At 37.2% G+C, this 6,550-nt stretch overlaps 1 long non-coding RNA gene across 1 annotated transcript; it reads left to right on the top strand.

The window, feature by feature from the left end:
- Positions 1-4,406: 4,406 nt before the first annotated feature.
- On the top strand, positions 4,407-5,128 carry LOC130467057 (uncharacterized). The gene is made up of 3 exons (XR_008927218.1): positions 4,407-4,758; positions 4,856-4,920; positions 5,017-5,128. It is a non-coding gene; the product is annotated as an uncharacterized lncRNA (long non-coding RNA).
- Positions 5,129-6,550: the final 1,422 nt, after the last annotated feature.

Genomic DNA, 6,550 nt, shown 5'->3' with positions numbered 1-6,550 from the left:
CATTTTAAGACATATTTAAAACAATAAATAACTTAAAACATGCATAAGATATTTGTGATCTAGTATGGCCCGACTTCATCTTGAAGCTTTGACTTCAAAGTCCGTCTTGAAAATCTCCGTGGGAGGCACCATTTTCTTCAAATAGGATAAGCTATAACTAATTACAACTATTTGATGGTTCGCAGACCATATTTGAATTGAAAAATAACTTTGGTGCTTTAGACCAATTACATTCAAATTAATGGTACGCAGACCATATTTTCTATCCTATTTGGGCCATACTAGTCACTTCATAACCTGCAAAACAGTACATATACAATATATACCATTCACCCATTCATTATCATGAATGGCCCACATAGCTGGTTAGTAAAACACATTATGCATCACGTAAACATTTGCAGCAATTAATCAAGGGCACCAATAATCTACCAATTATTCAGTCCTTATTAATTCTAATCAAGTTGTTTTAACCTTAAGGATTTGTAGACCTAATCAAGAGTTTATGACTAAAAAGCGCTCCCACTTAAACCAATAAATTCATATGCTTTACTAATTTTAAACATAAAATTGTATTTCTAGTCTAACCGGAAACATACAAATTTAATTAAAATTTAAAGCTCATATAAATTTATAATTGAATCCAAAAATTTAATTTAATTTCAGTCGCATTTAAATTAATTCATGATTTTAATTTTAGTAAAATAATTAGAATAAATTCCATTTATTATAATTATAATATTCAAAATTAAAATCCAAGAAATTAATTCAAATTATTAATTTTAAAATTAATTAAAATTACGTGAACTGAAATTTTCAAATTAAACATTCAAAACGATCTAATCGTAACGCAAACACCCTACGCGTTGCACGCCCATGGGCCGTACGCACACAGCCATTGCTGGCCATGTGCGCGCAGCCCATGCGCTCGTCGCATAGCTGCTGCTTCCCTATCGCAAGCCTTCGCACGCACTGATGCTCGCTGCGCGCGCCAGCGCTCATCGCACGCGAGCTATCGCTCGCAGTGCGTGCGCGCGACATCGCTCGCTGGGCGCGCGACATCGCTCGCTGGGCGCGCGAGATCGCTCGCTGCGCGCGCGAGCCATCGCTCGCTGACGCGAGCCATCGCTCGCTGGCGCGCGAGCCATCGCTCGCTGGGCGCGCGACATCGCTCGCTGGGCGGGCGACATCGCGCGCTGTGCGCGCGAGTGATGCTGGGCGCAGCGCTCGTGGCACGCGAGCTTGCGCTCGCTGCGCGCGAGGCTGCGCGCTCTTGTGCGAGGCAGCGCGTTGTGGCGCAGCTCGCTTGCTGCCCACACGCGACTGCCTTGGCTCGCCCTTCGCCCATGCCCATTCGTTCATTGCTCGTGGCACACGACACAAGGCAGGGCTGCTGCCTTGTGCTCGTGCACTACGCCCTTGCTCATTGCATTCGTGCCGCACGGGCGACGAGCTCCCTTGCTCGTCGTCGCATGCCCGCATTATACAACACCCCTTAAGGGTAACACGAAGCGTCCATTGCTTCGTGCGTGCAAGTTATTTGAACGAATCGCATAAAAATTTAAAATTTATATTTAAAATTAATGACAAATTAATAAATAATATTAATTTCATAATTTTAGGGCGAAAAATCGAAAATTTATTATCCAATTGATTTCCGATTGATATGGATTCAAGTCTAGGTCATAAAAATTTAAAATTTATCGTAAATTTACAATTTTTATGGTGGTTTTTTAATCATAGGTTTCTAATTAAATTACAATTAATTATGAAAATCAAATTAATTCTAAATTATTCTAATTTTCAACAAATTAATCATAATTACAAATTAGATTGCATAATTAACAAGACTAGGCATTCAAACTTGTTAAACATATGCAGTAGGTCAATCAAAAATTCAAGATTTATCAACAAGAATCGCAAATATTTAATTTAACATCTTAAATTTACGAAATTTTGCATTCGAAAAACTAAAACCTTCGAAAAGTCATAGTTAGGCTTCGAATTTGAGAATTCTGGGTTCGGCAGAAAAATACTATTTTTGTCAAAATTTTAGAATGCCTTTTACATGCGAAATTGACACAAAAATCACTCAATTCGGATGAGTAACGAAGAAACTGCCGAAAAACTGCGTACGTATAATTAAATAAACGCAATTTGCAATTAATTAACAATTACGAAAATTAATCACCCCTTTTAATTCTTGCAAATTTGTAATATTTAACCATGTTCATGCAATTTAGATTATGAAAATAATAAGGGGCTCGTGATACCACTGTTAGGTTATGATTCATATGACAGTTCATAAATCATGCGGAAAAACCATAAAGCCAGGAAACATATTATTTACACATAATCATTTAGCATAGTTTAGATGCATACTCTTTGTTGCGTGCCTTCCCTAGCTGCGCCCGAACCGAACAAGAACAAGTCTTTAGGACTCCAAGTGTCGTCCCTCCGTAGATAGTCCACAGCACGTCCGGATCCGCCTTAAGATTGACCAACTAGAATCGCCCTTAAGGTTCTAATATTTTCGGTTGGGTAGGCAAGAATATTGGCTGATTTTTCTGCTTAAAAATCTTAGTTTTGAATACTTAAAAACTTGTATTTAAATAATGACCCCTAGGCCTTTATTTATAGAGTTATGGAAAAGGAATCGCAATCCTAGTAGGATACGAATTAATTGAAATTAGAATCCTACATGAATTCTATTTAATTAATTTATCTAATTAGGAATAGGAATTTAATCACACACTAACTCTTGCAGTTTTAGGAATCACGCATGAGCACAAACTCACACACACACACGGCAGCCACAAGGGCTGCCCATGCGTATGCGAGCAGCAGCCCATGCAGCGCGGCCCACGCATCCGTGGCCTTGGTGCGCGCTGGGCTTGTGGCGTGCGTGCTTGCTGGGCGATGGCCCGGCTTCGTGCTGGGCCTTCGTCCGGCAGGCCTCGTCCGATGCTAATTCGTACGATACGCTTCCGATTAAATTTCCATTTCCGGAATCTATTTCCGATACGAACAATATTTAATATTTCCGATTCCGGAATTAATTTCCGTTTCGAACAAATATTTAATATTTCCGTTTCCGGAATTATTTTCCGATTCCGGTAATATTTCCGATTCTGACAATATTTCCGTTTCCGGCAATATTTCCGATTCTGGTAATATTTCCATTTCCAATAATATTTTCCGATACGTACCATGTTTCCGTTTCCGGCAACATCTACGACTTGGATAATATTCATATTTCCGACACGATCCATATTTCCGTTTCCGGCAATATCATCGTTTCCGGAGTATTCATTTCTTGCCTGTGACGATCTTAGCTCCCACTGAAACCAAGATCCGTCGGTTCCGAATATTCATAGATGGAGTATTTAATGCCATTAAATACTTGATCCGTTTACGTACTATTTGTGTGACCCTACGGGTTCAGTCAAGAGTAAGCTGTGGATTAATATCATTAATTCCACTTGAACTGAAGCGGCCTCTAGCTAGGCATTCAGCTCACTTGATCTCACTGAATTATTAACTTGTTAATTAATACTGAACCGCATTTATTAGACTTAACATAGAATGCATACTTGGACCAAGGGCATTATTTCCTTCAGATGTATCCAGGTATGAACTGTGCTTCTATTACTTTGGTTCCCAAAGTTGTGAATGCTTCTTATGTGAAAGATTACAGACCAATAGCCTGTTGTTCTATGGTTTACAAGGTGATTTCAAAAGTTCTTACAGCCAGACTCCATAAAGTAATTACAGAAGTAGTTAGTGAATGCCAATCAGGGTTTATACCTTATAGGAATATAACTGACAATATCTTGCTAGCAACTGAGTTGATCAAAGGTTATGACAGAGCTCACATGTCTCCTAGATGTGTTCTCAAAATTGATCTCAAGAAAGCCTATGACTCTGTTGAGTGAACTTTTTTGGAAACTGTGCTTCTTGAATTAGGCTTCCCAGTGATGTTTGTGCAATTGCTTATGGCTTGTATCACTACTGTGTCATATTCAGTTCTCATTAATGGCTTTCCTAGTAAACCTTTTAAGGCTAAGAAAGGTTTGAGACAAGGAGATCCTCTCTCCCCTTTTCTGTTTGCCATTGGAATGGAGTACATATCAAGGTGCATGAATCAGTTGAAGAAGAATCCAGATTTTAATTTTCACCCTAGATGTGAAAAACTAAACATCACTCATGTAATCCCCCGTAAATTTATAAATTTTATTAATATATTTTAACGTATATTATTTATATTTAAATAGAATTTATGAATTTTAAGTAATAAATATATAATTAACATATATTTATTTTATTTTAAGTACGTTCTAAATATTTAACGATTTTGAACTTTATTATATTTATATATTTAATGTATATTTAATTTTATTTAAATATATTCTAAATATTTTAGCGATTGTGCAATCAAGAATAATTTTAGAATTTTATGTTGAAAAGAATTTGAATTAGGAAAACTCGTTGAATTCGGAAAAACAATTCTATTCGATTTTTACTCAAACACTAAAGTCCAAATCCTAATCCTAGCCCACATGGGAAAAGCCCAAAATAAAAATCCATTCCTTCCCTTACTCTAATTCACGTAAAACCCAAAGCAACCAAAACCCTCCCTTTCTATTTCACGTGAAACACCAAGCCTCCTTCCCTCAGTTCTCTCTCACGGTGGTGCCTCTGCCTTGCTCTCCACGTCGCCGTCCCAGCCGCCACAGTCACCGGCGATCCCTAACACCGGTAACTTCTTCGATCTTCTTCTTCATTCTCCTTCTCTTTCGTTCTCTTTTCGTCCTTCCTTAATCGTACTCCCATTGTTGATTTTCGCGCAGCACAGAACTCCGCGAGTCTGTCCTCGCCGCCAGCCCTACCGCCGCCAGCGCAGCCGCCGGCCACCGCACGGTAGCCTCCCCCTTCTTTCTTTCTTTTTTTGTTGGTTAAAGCTTTTCTTTTAATTTATTTTCACGTGGTTTAATTGCCCCTCTTCTCTCGTTCAAGGTTCCCGCAGCCAACCACCACCACCTTGCTCCCACTGCGCGACGCCGCCACCTCCAGCCGTGCCTCACACCGCCGGCCAACTCCTCTCTCTTTCTCCTTTTGGTTATTTCTTAAACCCTAAGTTATTTAAATCTTTTAATTAAGTTTATTAATTTGAATTTATGTTTCTTGAAATTAAATTATTAATCTTTATAGTTAAATTATAATTTTCAGATTTGGTGTTGATGTTATTAATAAATTATTTTCAGGTTTGGTTGATTAATATATAAGTTAGGGTTTAAATTAGTTTAGTGATTTAATTCATGTTTATTGAATTTAAATTATAAGTTATTATGATTAAATTATATTTTCAGATTATATATTATGTTTAAATAATAAATTTAATTTTCAGATTATGCGATTGCATTGAAATAATGATTTTTAATTATTAAAGCATGAATTTTTAAGGTTTTAATAGTTTTAAAATCATAGTATGATGTTTATGAATTATTAAGGTTATTGTTTTTACGATTTTAAGCATATTAATTATGGTTTGACGAAGTTTTAAACTATTTTATATTGCTGGAATTTTAAAAGGGATGTTTTATTGAAGTTTGGGACGATTTGGGATCATTAGTTTAATAGTTATTATGCTTGGAGGATATTTAGTTAAATTTCGATATTTGGGATGGTTCGAAATATGTTTAGGGTCTATTTAGAGTACTTTAGTATTGCTGTAAATTGTTGGATATTGATTGGGAATTTTATTGGTTGTTGTTAGGCGGAGAATTCTCTTTAGGCGACTTTTGAAAGTGTTAAAGTGGCCTATCAGTTTGTTTACACAAGGTACGTACATACCTGTGTGCTTGGAATGTGTGCTAATTGTTGAAACCATGTTGAATTTGTTGTTGAACTTGGCTATGTTGATATTATTGTTGAACTTGGTGATGTTGATATTATCGACGAACTTAGTCAGGTTGAAATTGCATGTTTAATACTGTTGGATGGACGTATTGAACCTATATTGCATTAAGAGAATTATAACATGTTAGTATGGATGATTGATGCAAACATGTTTGATTGGGAACACTAGATTACTTTGTATATGTTGATTCAGATCAGTTGATTGTTGTTCCCTTTTTAGCTTTTCACTACTTTATGAGGGCCGAGGACCTTGTTTAGTAAGTTGAAACTTTATACCCATATACAGGGTTGATCATGGTTAAAGGAAAGGTTGGGTAAATTGGAATGAGTCTTGATTGATGCCTTTATGATCACGTACTTAATTCCAAGATAAAAACAGTTGTGAACGAATGTGGATTATATGCCTTATGTGATTGTTGAGTCATAACAGAGTCTCAATTTGTAAATCATGTAAAGTGAAACTGAGTAGCAATAGCTTTAGACTGTGCACGTCTAAAGTGACGGACAAACAGGAGTTGGGGTTCATGGTGGTAGCCCATGGCCTTTATCTCGGACCGGATTGATCACCGTGTCCTATTTTTATTCAAATGTTCCTCGATATCGCAGGTCTCTGAGGTTACGGAGTCGCGCC

The sequence above is a fragment of the Spinacia oleracea genome, chromosome 2 (genome assembly GCF_020520425.1).
Source record: "Spinacia oleracea cultivar Varoflay chromosome 2, BTI_SOV_V1, whole genome shotgun sequence".
Lineage (NCBI taxonomy): Eukaryota > Viridiplantae > Streptophyta > Magnoliopsida > Caryophyllales > Amaranthaceae > Spinacia > Spinacia oleracea.
Note: the sequence above shows the minus strand (reverse complement) of the source record. Positions and strands in the feature narration are given on the sequence as shown.